The following is a 15,895-nucleotide window of genomic DNA, read 5'->3' as shown; positions in this document are numbered from 1 at the left end:
CTTCCACTCAACTTGTTCTCATCCTCTGGATTTACTCCTTGGTAAAACTAAGAATAGCCCTGTAAAGAGTCTGCAGAATTATCTAGACTAAGCCAATTCATTCATTCTTGGGTGCATTCATTCATTTAATGAATACTGATTGCCTAGACTATGCCAAGTGTTGAAGGAGGCCTGTGTATATGTGAGTGTAAACAACTGATCTCAGAAAGTAATAGATGGGTGGATGGTGGATGGATAAATAGATGGATGGATGAGTGGATAGGTGATTGGATGGATAGATGGATGAATAGATAGATGGATGGATAGATGAATGGATGGACGTTGGATGGATGGATGAACAGTTGGGTAGATGGGTGGATAGATGGAAGGATGGATGGATGGATGGATGGACGGATGGATGGATGGATGGATGGATGGTTAGACAGATAAGTGAATGGTTAGATAGTTGGGAAGATAGATGGATGGATGGAAGGATGGACAGGCAGATGGATGGATGGATGGATGCATGGATGATGAATGGGTGGATGGATAAATGAATGGATGGATGAGTGAATGGATAGATAGTTGGGTAGATAGACAAATGGATGGATATACGGAAGAGTCTCAAATTCCTGGCTTACTGCCAACCCCTTTCCATCCGTCAGGCTGTTTCCTGGTCCGAGAGGGCAGAGTGAGTGGTCCCATGCAGAGGTATGAGGGGGTATGCTCTTGTCAGCAGCCCCAGGCACTAGCAGTGTTATCTTTGGCATGCAACTCAACCTCTGCTCTTGCACTGTCATGTCTTTAAAGCAGAGATATCCACAGTGTCTACCTCACAGGGTCATCATGAGGATTTTGTGAGAAAATCCAGGTCCAGATGGCATAGTGGGAGTTCCATACATGATACGACAAGTGAGAGAGTGATCATTACATGTGTCCTCCCAAACGTACTTGAGGCCATTACTCCTGAGTAGCTCAAAAACAGTCATTTTCCAACTGAAAACTCGGTAAGATGGGTTATAGTTTTAAACTAGATGACCTCAGCGTTAAGTTTGCAGCTCTTCCAGGAAGAAAAACTGGAGCCCACGGTGATCTGGAACGATAAGACGTGTCACAGAAATGCGGGCATGTCAATCAACAAGGGGACGATGGAGAACCCTGCACAAAACATGAGAAGAACAATGAGCTATCCCCGCTCAGACTGATGAACAGAACAAAGGGAAAAGCAAGTGAGAATGTCGTAGGGGTTAGCACATGGGACCTGCATTTAGATTCCCAAGAGTTTGGCTCACGCCTGCCCCTTGCTTGTGCTAACCTGGGCCAAATGCCGTACATTCATCAGCTGCTCGATCTGTGAAAGATCAACAACCTTCCTCCCTCATTCGCGGGGGCGAGAAGGATTGAATAAGGTGATGTCCAGCCTGGCAGTGCTGACTATTCCGCTGTGTTGATGATATATCTTTATTTGGCTTTGCCTTACAACAGAGCCTGTGCTAAGCGGAAATGTTTATGCCAGATTGATGCCTTGCTTGACTCTCCTAGAATCGATTCCAGAAGGTGGATTCCTCTATTCCTTCATTTCTAAAGTAAGCGAGGAGTGTGTTGGCATGTTTTCCCATAACACTGAGCGTTTTCCAAATGTACTAATACTCTTGACATGTAACATTTTTCTCCAAGCTACCGAACACTTAACAGCAACCCCTTAACAAGTTTTTTCCTTTGGTCGTTTCTGAAATTTTAGCAAGAATGTGGAGTATGCTGTAGCCAAGTGGATGTGGGGGTCCCCAAAACAGAGGGGTTGCGTGTGGATGAAGGTAGAGTTTCTGAGAATCCACTGATCTGATAACCCGTGAAGGATTTGGTGTTGGTGTGAGTGTGTGCATTTTTCATCCCTGTGCAGAGTTTTCACGTGAATCTCAAAGATAACTGTCTTCCCATTTTATCACAGCTGCCACAGCAGACACAGCTCCAACCTCTAACCGAGCCTTTTCCACTTAAAAAGAGAAACATGCCTTTGCCATTCAGAGTCTCAGACAAGGTCCACGATCTTTTCTTTTTTTTAACATAAGGTTTAAAAGAAGAGTGTCAATTCTTATCTTGTCAGCTGGCATTCCAGGATAAATTTATAGCCTATGACTTAATTAGTCAATCCTGCCCTCTTAATGCAACAAGTTTCTCGCTTAATATCATGCATGTCCAATTTTTTCTAAGTTTGTTCCTTGGGGAACTGAAAATATTCAGCATCTTGGTAACTGGCATGTGTCAAGGACTTTTATATTATGCCCTAATTGTTAAATACAATCTACATCTACTAACATAGTCATCACAATGGCCTCGTACAAGAGGCATTGCATTATTATTGGCTTCATTTTTCAAATTGGGCACCATAGGATGTCTCACTGATGAGATGGCCAAACCGGGGTTCAAGCCAAGGCATCCTGAGTCGAAACCATAATCTTAGCCAGGAATCTATGCTGAGATGACCTAAGCCTGTCCACTGAGGGGGATTCTTATCTTCTCCCATACTCATGGAAAGTAGAGGGATCTGGTCTGCATCATGGTAGTGATATGAAGGAGACACACCCAGGACTCTGTGTTCAGGCTTCCCTCCCTGGTGTCTCAGTATAATGTACTCCTATAACATGGGGAAGGGGCTGGCCGCCTCACAGGTCCTCCCCTGCCAATGTTTGGGCTCTGGGTCCCTAACAAATCCCCTACATCACCACCAAGGCAGCTGCTTCTCAACCATCTCCCTCTGCTTTCTTGGACCAGCCATCCCCCACCCCAAGATTCTGAAGCCTTTTCCCCAGGGGACATGCCACCCCCCGCCCAGCCCCTTCACACACTGAATCCTTTTGTTGGGAATGAGTGTAGATACCAAAACTATCTATTAGCCCAGATTTTCCCATATTTTCCTTCTTTGGGTTAATATTAAAGTAAGTGCATTATAAGCACAAGAATTTTTTTCTTTTATCCCATTGAAATTGTACTTATTAAATATGCCTTTTCCCACTCTGTTCCTTACTCCTTCCACACTGTTCTGGGCTGGGTTCAGTGACTACCCTGCATCTTATGGTAGGCTTACCTGCCTAGTGGGGCAGCCCCCAAATTAGGCATGTGCCCCACGAAAACTGAGATCAGTGGGCCTGGAGAAGACCATTCTCCAGGGCAGGGGTGGGGACCTTCCTGAATCCTTCTGAGATACAGGGAAATGACCTCAAAATCACTCAGGTGTTAAATCATAATCAAGTTTTACCATTGCTTGGTTGTTGTCGTTGTTTTCATAGAAACAACACCCATTAATACACATCGAAAGCTTTTGCGAGTCTCATTCTACAGGACACACAGAGACCACACTATGCCAACCTCATGTGATAAACGCATTCCCGCCCTCCACATCCTCAGCGTCGGTGAATTCTCTGTGTCCTGAAGTGCTACTATGCCAGCTACGTATTTGCCGGTGTTCTGTTCCTGCCATGAGACAAAGAGCTGTACCCATGTCATGCAGTTTCAAAAATATTTTATTTTCTGGGATAGCCATAATGTCTCAGCTTTGTCTTGATTGCCTGTCTCCACGTGGGGAGGCAGAAGCCGTGACGAGACAAGACCGAGGCGCCATACATCACACCCGCGAAACAGAATGACAGTAGCATTTAGGACAGTGTATAAAAGGCTCACCAGGGTGCAAACTGACAGGACGGGGGTGGGTGTGGCCGGGTTGCACACTGCCTAGTACATTCACCGAGACGTACACGCCCCACACCACAGGGCCCCCCGGAATTCTCACCCTGGCCCCCTCGATTGTTAAACAGAGGAAAAACAGCGCAAAGTCTTCGGTGGCTGCCGGACCCGGCAGTGCGACTCTCACACGTGATGCAATTTAGAAAGTGCCCGATGCTTTGTTTAGAGTTCCAATGTCGCTCACGCTAGATCTGTGTCTAGAATTTTCCAGAACTCTCTTATTCCATGTGCAAAGTCTCTAGTCTGTATTGGATAGAGTTATTTCTTTCTTCCAGAGCACGGTGCCTTCTCCTGGCAACAGACGGATAAAAACATTGGGGGTAATTTGGCGACAAGAATGATGGGGAGTCCCCTGTGTCTCTTCCTGAGTGCATCTGCTCAGCACACGGGAGGAAGCCATAAAGCACTGGGCGTGGTTTGTGTGAGTTTTACGGCATGGACTGCATCTGAGATTAAATGGGTCAGGTCCCATCTGCACCTACCTTAACAATGGTATACTCTGAAGCTGATTGTCCTCTGGACTTCTCTAGCCGGGAATAAGAGTAAACACTTCCGCTGGGCTGCCCCATGGGCGTTTGAACCTCTGTGGGTTACGACTACACACAAGGAAAAGGCTGATGGGAACTTCACAACGAGAGTGGGCCAGGCGGGTGGGCAGGGATGGCTGGATGGGACCACGAGGGTGGATGGAGGTTACAGATGCCAGCATGGCCCCGGAGGTGACACTGCCCATGGGTCCTGACTGCCTTGTGATGGCTTGGCAAGATGGGTGATGGGGAATGGCCTTAATCCTCATGGGTGGTCACCCCACCCTTCACCCCCACAGTGCGGCTGGGATGGCATGCTGGTCAGCAGTCTCCAGAGAAGGGCTGAGCAGTGACCTCCAGGGATCCGACCCTCCACATTGGAGTCCTGGCCCGCCGGTGGCCCACGAGGGGGATGGTCTCACAACATCTCGGCTTGTACCTGGAGAAGAGGTGAATGGAGGGGTCCACAGCTGCCGGAGTTCTCTGACCCTTGGGGAACCCTACATAGATGTAAAGAGAAGGAAAGAAAAAAGGAGCATAAGGAGAAGAAAAATCAATGGTGACCTGAAGAAAGCTAATACTCTTCAATACCACTGAGAAGCCACTTCACCCAGAACCCAGATCTTGGACCCTATTAACACACTTAAGCAGAAGGAGCCAGGGCTTCCTAGAGAAATGGCTGATTCTAGGACCAGGGCTTGGAAGACACAGGATGTTCCTGGAGCATCTTGTAGTTCCAGAAAGTGGGGAATGTTCAAAATACAAAATGATTGGGGCATGTCAGAGGGATGAAGAAGGCAAACTGGAAGAGATCTCAATGGCCAAACGATTTGAGCAAGGAAATAAAATAGTGGTGGATTGGAACCCCAAATATAAAATAAATATCCATGAGTCCACATTGACAGAAATTCATGATTGGATAATTAAATGAAGTAAGAGAAATTAATCACCCAAGCATAAGAATTCCAAATGATCTGTGTAGACACTCAAGGAGGTGGAAGTTAAGTCCCCACTCCTTAAGTGTGAGCTGTGCACAGTGACTTCCTTCCATCGAGTATGGAAAGAGGGAAAAGTAACTTGACAGTGGAGGAATCTGACCAATGCCACCTCAGCCAGGTGACCAAGGTCAATGCCCATAATGGTAAGTCATGTTGATAGTATGTGTCCCTGTGATAAAATGTGCCTAAGGATACACCTTTGATAAATCATGATGAGAAGGGCATTTCATCTGCATGGTCTTCCATTCAAAAACCAACCATCCCAGACTAAGCATGAGAAAAACATCAGGGAAATCCCAACAGAGCGGCATCCTACAAAATGCCTGACCAGTCCTCCTCAAAGTTCTCAAGGTCATCCAAAACAAGGGAAGTCTGAGACACTGTCACAGTCCAGAGGACTCCAAGATGTGATGACGAAGTAATGTGGGGTCTTAGATGGGGTCCTGGGACAGAAAAAGGTCATTAGAGAAGAACTACTGAAATAAAAATAAAGTTTAGAGTTTAACTTTAAAAAAAAAAAAAGAGCAGGAGGGTCTTCACGAATGTGCCTGCATGAATAAAAATTTCCATTCATGGATTATTTCTATTCTGCGTATGGCTGAACCGAGTGGAACAAGGCAAGACCCAGGCATCTGGGGTGCCTGAAGCCCGAGGAGATGCTCGGCATTGCATCGGGGGGAGTTCCGGGTCCCTGCCACTCTCAAGCCACCCCAAAAGGCAACATCTATCAAAGAAGCAGACTCTTGGTCTTACGTAAACCTGCCCGGGTTGTGTGGGCATGTTCCCCCAACCAGGGATAGTTCTGGCTGAATAATCCTACGTTTAGAAAACAAGGAATGGTTGAGAGTGCCGATGGGAGAGCGGATGCTTCCTTCCAGGGAGAGGAATCCTGCCAAGAACAGGACAGGTGAGCAGAGAGGCAGTTGGGCACCTGTGCAGCCCAACACGGGGGCCGCCAGCCACAAGAGGCTTCAGAGCACTTGAATATGGCTTGTCTGCATTCAGATACACTGTAAGCATACAATCCACGCCAGATCCGAAGACCTAGTCTGAAAAACAGCATGTCCACCATGTGCCATATGAATATATAGACAATTCCAAATGCATGTATATATGTATATAATTTTAATATATAATTTTAACAAATTATATATGCATACATTTATTTATATACCTATAAAATTGACATACACATTTATAAACTTTGTAACTATATTTACACGTATAAATACAAGTTTTTATAAAAATTGTACAAATTTTATAAATTTAAAAACATAAAGTACACATTTCTATTAATATATAAATTTATATATGCATGTATACACACACACACACACATACATACACCTGTTGAAATGATACCATTTTGATATAGTGATTAAATAAAATGTATTATTAAAGTTGATGTCACCTCTTTCATTTCACTTTGTCATGTGGCTCCCAGGAAATTTTAAATTAGGTATACAGCTCGTGCTGTATCTCTGTTGGACGGCAGTTGTTCTAGACGCTGGAAAAATGGGGTTTCCAGGGAAAATGCAGAATTGGGGTCCCCAGCACCTCAGCGGAGTGCTAGGTAGGGCTGTATCCACATGGCCTGTGCTCTCCCAGGACACCCGGCCAGGTAGGTGGCTGCCCACTCCCATCCCCGATGACCACCAGCCCCTCCACCTTTGGCAGAAAGTGGCACCAAGTCTTTTCCAGTGGGGATTCTCTGGGACCAAAGCAGACCCAGTGCCTGGGGGTCCCACCTTGCTCTAGGTGGGGCCACTTGGAAGTGGGTGGCCGGTCATTCTGAGCTGAGGGATGGAGCTTGGGGTGTGTGGGGGTGTCCCTCATCCTTTGTCAATGAATATCTACTGAAAAGGGCTTTCCCCCTCTTGAGTTACTCCAGTTTCCAGCTGGAAACTCCATGGAGCACCTTCTCAGTTACTGCATTTGATGGGTGACCATCCTAGGCACCATCCCCACACCGTACAAGGATGGTCACGCTCCCCAGCCCCTGTACCGGGCACTGCTGAATCTCACTTTTGCAGGGAATCTGATCCGTGTTGGTCCAAAACACATGCTCCAGGTTTATATCTGTTCTTTCCAGCCCGGAATTCCTAAGTCTTACCCTGAAGAACGGGTGGATATCTGCTGCCCATTACTGTGTCTCCCTAGGAGGCTGACATTCCCAACAGGGCTGAGTCAGGTGGGTAATTTGCTGGGGGAATGTGAGGGGCACAAAGGGTGTCCTTTCTGATTGGCTTTGGAGCCTGGCTTTCCACCACTGCAAAGTCATCCCGGCTTTCAGACGCAGCAATTCTGGAAGATTCTAGGAAAATAGGCAAAGGAGGGGTAAATACACCCATCCACACGGTCTCGTCTGCCCCCAGCACAGCTCCCTGCAGGAGCAGGAAGACGAGCCCCAGGGAACAGGAGCCAGGACCGTGGGTTGGCTCTCAACCTTGACTGATCATGTGCCAGGCGTGGTTTTTAGGCTGTTTCCAGATCTGCGAGACTTATGAACCACGACCTTCATCGGTTCCTTACTCTCCTTCTCCCTTCTTGAATCCCCGAGGCGGAAGCCCGAGGGGGGAGAATCATGACGCACGTACGGCAGCTGTGGATCTCAGTCTGGAGACTTTGGCATCTCTAAGATAGCGACGGTAATGGTACCCACCTGGTGCGGAGCAGGTGCCACCTGAGGGTGGGGTCCCGAGAAGCAGACCCCACAGGTGGGACTCAGGGGCGTAGCATTGACAGAGGGAGGGAGGGAGGACCCATCAGGAAGGTGCAGTTGCTGAGTGATAATGAAGTCTCAAGTCACATGTGGACCCCATCCGTGGGGGGCTCTGGAATACAACCTCTATTGCAGAGTTTCCTGTCCTGGGGTATGGAAATGTGTGTGGGCCTGTGTGCAAGCACGTGGGCTCTGTCTCTGCCTGGAACACACTTTCTCCCCAACTTCCCCTGGAGAACTCCTCTTTGCCCTTCGGAGCTCAGTCAAGGGTATGGCCCCTGAGAAACCTCCTCCTGCCTCCCACCCCAGTGGGGCCTGGGTTCCTCCTCCGTGTTTCTGCAGCACGGAGACGGAGCGGTCTGTACACCAGGTGTGCCGTGGCATCCTGCCCAGACTTCTGTTCCAGCCCGGATCGAAATGTACCACGATTATCAAATAACCTTGCCGTCTCCCCGGCCGGGAATTTACACTCTCAGAGAAGACGACGCACATCTGGTAAATACTGCAGCTCCTGGAGCATGGAGGACGCTCAGGAGAGATTTGGTAATTGAGTGTTCTGGGCTGAGCTGTGTCCTCCCCAAAATTCGTATGTTGGAGTCCTGATCCCCAGGACCTCAGAATGGGGCTGTATGTGGAGATGGGTCTTTAAAGAGGTGATGAAGGTAACATGAGGTCGTGAGGGTGGGTCCTGATCCAACAGGACTGGTGTCCTTATGAGAAGAGGAGATGAGGACACAGACACACACAGAGGGACGACCATGTGAGGACACGGGGAGAAGACGGCGTCTACACGACGAGGAGAGAGGCCTCAGGAGAAACCAGCTCTGCCCACACCCGGATCTCGGACTTCTGGTTTCCAGAATTGTGAGACAATAAATAAACGTTTAAGTCACCCAGACTGGGGTAATTTGTCACAGCACCTCTAGCAACTTAACACAATGAATGAATCAAATAGTACGCGAATTAAAATTCTAGCTGCACTGTCCAATATGGTAGCCACTAGCCATGTGGCTACTTAAGTTTAAATAATTAAAACTCAAAACAACGAAAAGTCCAGGCCCTCACTGAATCTAGCCACATGCAAATAATCAGAAGCCATGTGTGGCTGGTGGCTCCTGTCCTGGACAGAGCAGGTCCAGAGTCTTCTCAATGCTTGCCCATCCTGTTCTTGGTGGGATTCCTCTCCTCTGACCCTGAAGGAAGCACTGCTGGTCTGGTCTGCACTTCAGAAGGCGTGTTCCCCTCCCAGCTGTCCCCAGATGGAGGCCCTTGGCGGGTGTCGCCAGCTTGAAATGATGTCCCTTGATAGACATCGTTACAGGATTAACTTGATAGAACTCCTCAAAATGCAGCATCACAGGAGATGATCCTGGATCGTTGGGTGGACCCAATGACTTCACACAGGTCCTTATAAGATGGAGGCAGGACGAAGAGCAGATGATGTGCTCATGGAAGCGGAGCTCAGAGTGACGTGTGGCCACCAGCCAAGGGGTGTGGCCGCCTCTAGAAGCTGGAAGAAGCCTGAAAGGATGCTCTCCTAGAACTTCCACTGTGGCAATATGTCACGGCAGCCACGGGAAATGAATGCAGATGATATAATTTCAGACCCTGGCCTGGCACTGCCGGTACCCTCTGGAACATCGGAATGATGTGATGGGAAGGATCAAATTTTGGTCCATGCCTCTCTTTTATAATTCAGTTGGGTGTTCTGTAATAGAACTATCCCTCCGAGCTCTTTGTCACCACCGCACCATCTCAGAATTGGAGCAGCCTTTCAAATTGGGGCAAATTCGTCCTACTGAGGAGACGTGTGATGTGTGTGGGCAGGGGGCTCCCCCTGTGGCCGTGCTGTGCCAGTCTCGAACCCTCCAGACCACAGGGGTGAGATGACATGATTTCTCACTGCCCCAAAACATGGGAGCAGGCAACCTTCCTGCCTAATTTCCAGCCCTGCCCTTTTTTCTCTAAATGGATTTTCTTTTTTGAGAAAAGATCCCATGCGTTTTTGCATACGGTTCTTTCTTCGATAACTATCCAACGAAACCAGGTGAGAAAGTTGAAAATTATACCCATACTTCTGACCAACACGAGATTTTCATTTTGTTTCGTTTTCCGGGTTTAATGAACACATCTCCAAATTTGCAAGCACAGGGAGCCACAAAAAATTCCACTGTGTGGAAATGATCCGGATGCATCCAGTTCCTGAAGCTTTTGTGGAAGCCTGGCATCCTGTGTCTTACTCCCTGAGCCCACGAAACCACTAGTCAAAAAATATAACCCTGGACATGTTCCCTGGGATAAAAAGAAATCATCGTTCTGGAATCTAACTAAGGGCTAAAGGTGACATCTGGGAGGATTTCAAGGTTGATATCTGGGCCTTCCTTGTTTTTGCTTTATTCCCAAACAGAGACGTGGTTGGCTGGAAAACAGCTGAGTGAAGTTTCCGGTGCTGGGGATGCCACCGAGGACGGGGAAATATAGGCCCCGAAACAGGTCACCCGGCTCGGACAGAAAGCAGACTCTCTTTATAGCACACGGCACTAAATAAAACCCTGAGCACCTAGAATAGGCCTGGGGGACTTTTTTTCTTCCAGGCGAAGGATAATTATTTCCTAAATATAATTCCTTTGGTAAAAGATGGTCCCTCCTCATGGCTCTGCACCCTAGAAACACTTGGAGAGAGAAAGAAAAAAAGATGGCAAAGAAGAAGAAGAAAAAACACAGAGTAAAACCTCAAACTCCTAATTTCTTTTCTTCACAATACGATTTTAGGTTCTCTGCAGCATCAAGATGCCAAGCCCTCGAAACCTGCCTGAAGGAAACACAGACCATTAAAAAATAAATGAAAACGGGGAAGGGGTTTAATTACAGTCAGCTCTTCGACAAGGTGACATGCCTGTTGCTGGAAATCACGGAGCTGTGCAAATCAAGAACAAAAATCAGAGTCTAGGGGAAAACCAGGATTAAGGTCATGTCACTGGAGAACTTACTTATAGTAAAGAAGAGATATGGTTATAGTCAAGTGGTAGCAAAGAGTGACAAGTGTTAATGGCTAAGGTATACACAAGTTCTGAAATGAATATGGCCATCGACCTGGAGAAGTTTACTTGTGGAATTGGACGTCGGAAGTGTTTCAGCTTGTGGGTGATGGTAAACTGAGAATCTAAGGGGAAGTTGTAATAACAGATGTGGGTGAGTATTACTCATGCACCCCACGTGTGAATTGAGGGGCTGGCAGATTTTGGAGGGGGTGCTAGCGCGTGTTTGGTGCAGGGCTCAGTCCTGCTGGGTGTCGTTTTCTGGGTTCACGTAGAATTTCTTGCAGATGAAACCACACACAAGAAAACACAACCCCGCACTATGATCAGATTATTCCCTCCATCAATCGCGTTGGAACAAGCTGACATTTTCAACACAAGCGTTCTAGCAGAACTGACTTTCCGGGAGCCTCCAGTTCAACTCATCGACTCATGATTGTTAAATGCAAACTCCTGTTTATTTGTTATATAATTTTTTTCCCTAGAAGAAAAGTTTATGCAATACACCCTGTTTTAGGCGTCCATTTGGGGCAACATTCATTCTCATGTCTCTTTATATCCGCCTCTACCATTTTATTCAGTTGGACACTCATTTTTTGTCTTGGAACTTTTTGCTAACAGTTGATAACGTCCAAGGTCCACGTTGTCTTCATCCCCATGAGACTGGCCCCATTGGTATCCAAACATTAAAAGATGAGATATTGGGAAAAGGATTATTTTGTTTTCAACGTAATGGTATTCACGCATCACAAAGGTGGTAATAACGCAGCAATGAAGAGTGAAGCACCAAGACCTTCTGTTCGGACCCTCGAGGATTGGTAGACTTCAAGGACTCTGTTTTTCTAATTGCATCAGCCAATTTCCCCCGGTGACTGTCCTGTGATCATCTTGGATGACTGGTCCACCTGTGGCTCCCATCACCGTATCCATGCAAACACCACCATTGCATGCAAGTCCTTAGACATCTAATGAATTACAGGAGGTGAAGGCAGATGGAATGGAAGGTTTGGTCTGGTCAGATGGTGAGAGAGAGAAAAATGACCTGCAAACAGCCACTGTTGACCCCCTGGTAGCCTGGCCTTCAGATCCCAAGTGCACGGTTTCTTAGCCACGCGATTGGACCCGGTGTTCACTGGTGCAGAGGAAAACAGCAGCACCCTCCAGGGTTTTGTAAAAATCACGTGAAACCATCTTAACCCCACAGGAGGTGCTTAATAAATGCATGGTGCTTGCTCCCAGGCTCTAAAGATGCTATTTGGGAGGTAGGTGAGGATGAGTTCCCAAAAGAAATGGCGCGGGCCTTATGCACACAAGTGTGCCGGACCTCGCGCTTCGGAAGGCCACCCACCAATTCGGAGCATTCTGTCGGCTTTAAACTCTTTTCGGAACTCTTCTGGAATTGTCTCCAAGTGCCCGTCTGGCCCTCACCTTACGCTCACACTATATCGAGCTGAAAGCCGCATTTATTAAATTGGCTCCTAAAGTCATTCCCCCGACTTGGCTCCAAAGGAGGTTTCGGTGTTTTCAAAAGTCCCGGGCTCCGCCTGGAAGGCACCAGGCTCACCAGCGGGGCTGGCATTACTTGAAAGACAGGCCGCTCTTTCCCAGGCGCCGGGGCCGGGTCAGACAGGCAGGTGCACAGACCACAGGGAACACGCACGCCAGCCGTCAGGGGACAACGCCCCTCTCTGGAAGGCCCCTCTGGAAGACACTCAGAGCACACGTAGTCTGCGCCTGACCATAAGGTCACGCCCCATATCCATTCATGCTTCCTTTATATTTACGCGTTGCAGGTTGCTGGACCAAATCTGTTGGGGGGGGGGTGGAGAGAATAACTTATAGAAACACGATCTTTTCAGAAATGGAATGACTCAGAAGGCACAGAAGGTGTTTGGCTGCTTCCACGGGATTGTTTTCCTCTGTGTATGCGCCGTTTTGTTAGCATCCCAGCCTGGGGACCAGCTTTGGAGGCACGGAGCACGGGGATAGAGCACAGCCTCCCCTTCCCCTGGAGTGCCCTCCATCTCATCTGTGTCACCACCGCCCCTTCCAGGTTAAATTCACATCTATTTCCCATCTCATTCTGTCAACGTGACGGAGCTCGACCGGGCCTCCGCCTGGGACATCCTGCAACCAGCCGGTCAGAGTGGGACTGGCTTTTCTCCATCTGCCACCATCTCCGAGCTTTCTCCCCTCTTTCTTCGTGCCCACGTGTTTTCGGAGGCCCCTGCGGTGCAGACACGTTTAAATACGAACATCTGTGGAGTGGGCCTTAAAAAACTTAGAAACAAAAGGCTGTTGCCATTGTAAGAGGCATCATGCTCATCTGACAAGCATCCTCTGTCTCTGTTTTGTTCTGTTTTTTTTTTTTTTTTAACTGCAAATAGCTTTGGAAACAAGAATAAGACGCCCCAGCCTATTCTTTTTCCCAGCATCACGGATCTTGAATTTTAAAATGTGCACTTCTGTCCCAGGATCTTGTTCTTCAGGGATGTGGATTGAGGGGGATACGGAGGCTGGTGCATCATCGAGTAGTAGTTAAGCCCTGTGATCCACACTTTCTTCTTCGTCCCCTCGTCCCCCGGCTTACACATCCCTCTTGAGCAAAAACAAACTGCCAACCAAGCAAACACCTCTGGCCACTTCGGCTGCCGCCTGCTCCTTTGCTGCTGAATTGTAAGTTTTAGGAAGTTCTCTCTTATCTGATTGACGACCGGCCTCCTTGTAAGCGTCGTCTACTTCCTCTCCTTCTGGGCTCTGGCTGTTCTGTTTCCCTACGTCTGAGGCTTCTGTGCAGGTCGAATTTACTCAATTCTCTCAACTATTCTTCAAAAGAAGCTGAAGTTCCCAGCCTCTTTGCCGCTTTGGAGACCCTCCAGTCTGGGAAGGATGCGGGGGCCACATGAGGGAGCTTCTGGGAGGGTCTTTACACGACATGGGATCCAAACCACCATCCATTCAGGACTTATAAAAATATTCTCAGATTCAAAGACAGAAAGTCTATTACGACACGGTCATGTGTTTTCCTTACACTAGGAACATAACTGATAACTTCCAAAATATAGACACATTCTTGAATTCACTCTTTTTCAATTTGTATGGCTGATTCTGAATACAAATAAACTAATGTCAATATTCATTATCAAACTGAATGAAATAGGTCCAAATTCTTTTTCAATTGAGACCTGTGTGGGCAGTGCTTAGAAATATATATTAAGCTGTTATATATTTTAAAAAAAACTTAAAAGAAAAATATTATTCCTAAACTCTAAGAGAGAGCTGAAGCTAGAAATGCAACTTTAAACTTTTTTGAATGGAAATGCAATGGATGTGAGTTTTTACTTACACACACACACACACACACACACAACATAAACACACGCATGCATGCACGCAGGTCTGTGGGTCTGAGCTCAGAGACGGTTGCTGATGGAGTTTCTTTCCTTGTGATCTTGGTAAAGTTACATAACCTTTCTCTCTCAGCCTCATTTTTCTGTTCTGTATAAGATTGGGATAATAATTATATCCATGTTCCTGTTTGGAGGATACAATGCAATGTAAATAATATCATTTTATCTTCGTGTCTGATACTTAGTAGCACGCTCTGCAAATCTCAGATGTAATTGTTGTTTATAAGAAACCACGGTTCCTCTGGCAGCTGTCCACCCCACTCTGTACTTCTTGCTGCCCGTGGAGAATGACGAAGGTGATAAGACAGATATTTCTGTCTCGTCACACCTTTCAAGATTTTTGAGACTTCCTTCTCCTTTGATTCCGGGTTCATCTTACTGGACCCCAGAGCATGATTCTAAGTGGACAGCACTGTCCTGACATAGAAGAACTTTGTCTTTAGGTAGGAAATACCCAAATGGTCACCACGCTCTTGTGGCCCATTTGGGGAGCTGATGGACCAAGACATGCAAGGATGGGCAGAAAGGGGAACCGGGCGTTCCTTTCACGGAAGCAGAGAGAGGTCTCCCGTGGGAGAGAAACATGCCCCCTCTCCAGCCCGAAACTCCAGGTGTGAGTCTGTCATTTCCAGGGACGACTCTGCTCTGACCAGCTGTGTGACCTTGGGCCAGAAACCGCCTCTCCCTGCCTTGGTTTCTGTACCTGAATTGAGGATGTGAGCGATGACCTGGCCTCTCCCCAGGATGGTGGCATAGATCTAGGAGAATCTAGATTTGGGGAGGTCTTTTGTAGATCACAGAGAGCAGCGTGAACGTGAGTGCTTGTGATTCATTTTGTCTAAAGGGTGCTGGTCCTATTTGGGGGTCTATCTATTTCCGGAGGTTACTGTTTCTCAGCATGAGCGTTAATGAGCTGTCCACTTCATGTGTGCCTTGCAAAATCTGAATTCTGGACCCCACGTTTTGTTCTGATTTTGTCACCAACATTTCAGCCGATGTGGTGATGACTATTAAACAGGGATGAAATTTAATCATTCATAGAACCCACATGCATAGGGCTAGCTGCTAAATGACAGGAAGACATTCTCTGGGAAATTCAATAAACATTGCTCTATTGGGATTGAAATCACGTGTGAGAAAAATAATCAGAGGGAGACCAAGAATGCACACATTGAGGAAATCACCAGATTTGAATGAGGCCTCAGCTACTGTGTGTATGGTTAGCATCATTCTTTGTGTGGCCCGACCATCCGGCCGTATGCAAGTATCCTGGATGGTGTCAGTTATGTAATTTTTGACTATTTTCATTGTAACCGTATTTTCCTCTCCCTCTCAGACGTGTCCCACTAGTGACCAATGTCTTCCCAAATGCTCACCCAAGAACCAGGCATCTCCCAGTTCCTGATGGCCCAGCCGGCAGGGTATGTGTTTGGTATAATTTTGGATGCTAATTCACGTGCTGTGCGTGGGGTACTGATGT

This window comes from Ceratotherium simum, chromosome X (assembly GCF_057802395.1).
Source record: "Ceratotherium simum simum isolate JZ-2026a chromosome X, ASM5780239v1, whole genome shotgun sequence".
Classification (NCBI taxonomy): domain Eukaryota; kingdom Metazoa; phylum Chordata; class Mammalia; order Perissodactyla; family Rhinocerotidae; genus Ceratotherium; species Ceratotherium simum.
The sequence above is the reverse complement of the archived record's forward strand: the minus strand, read 5'-3'. Positions refer to the sequence as shown.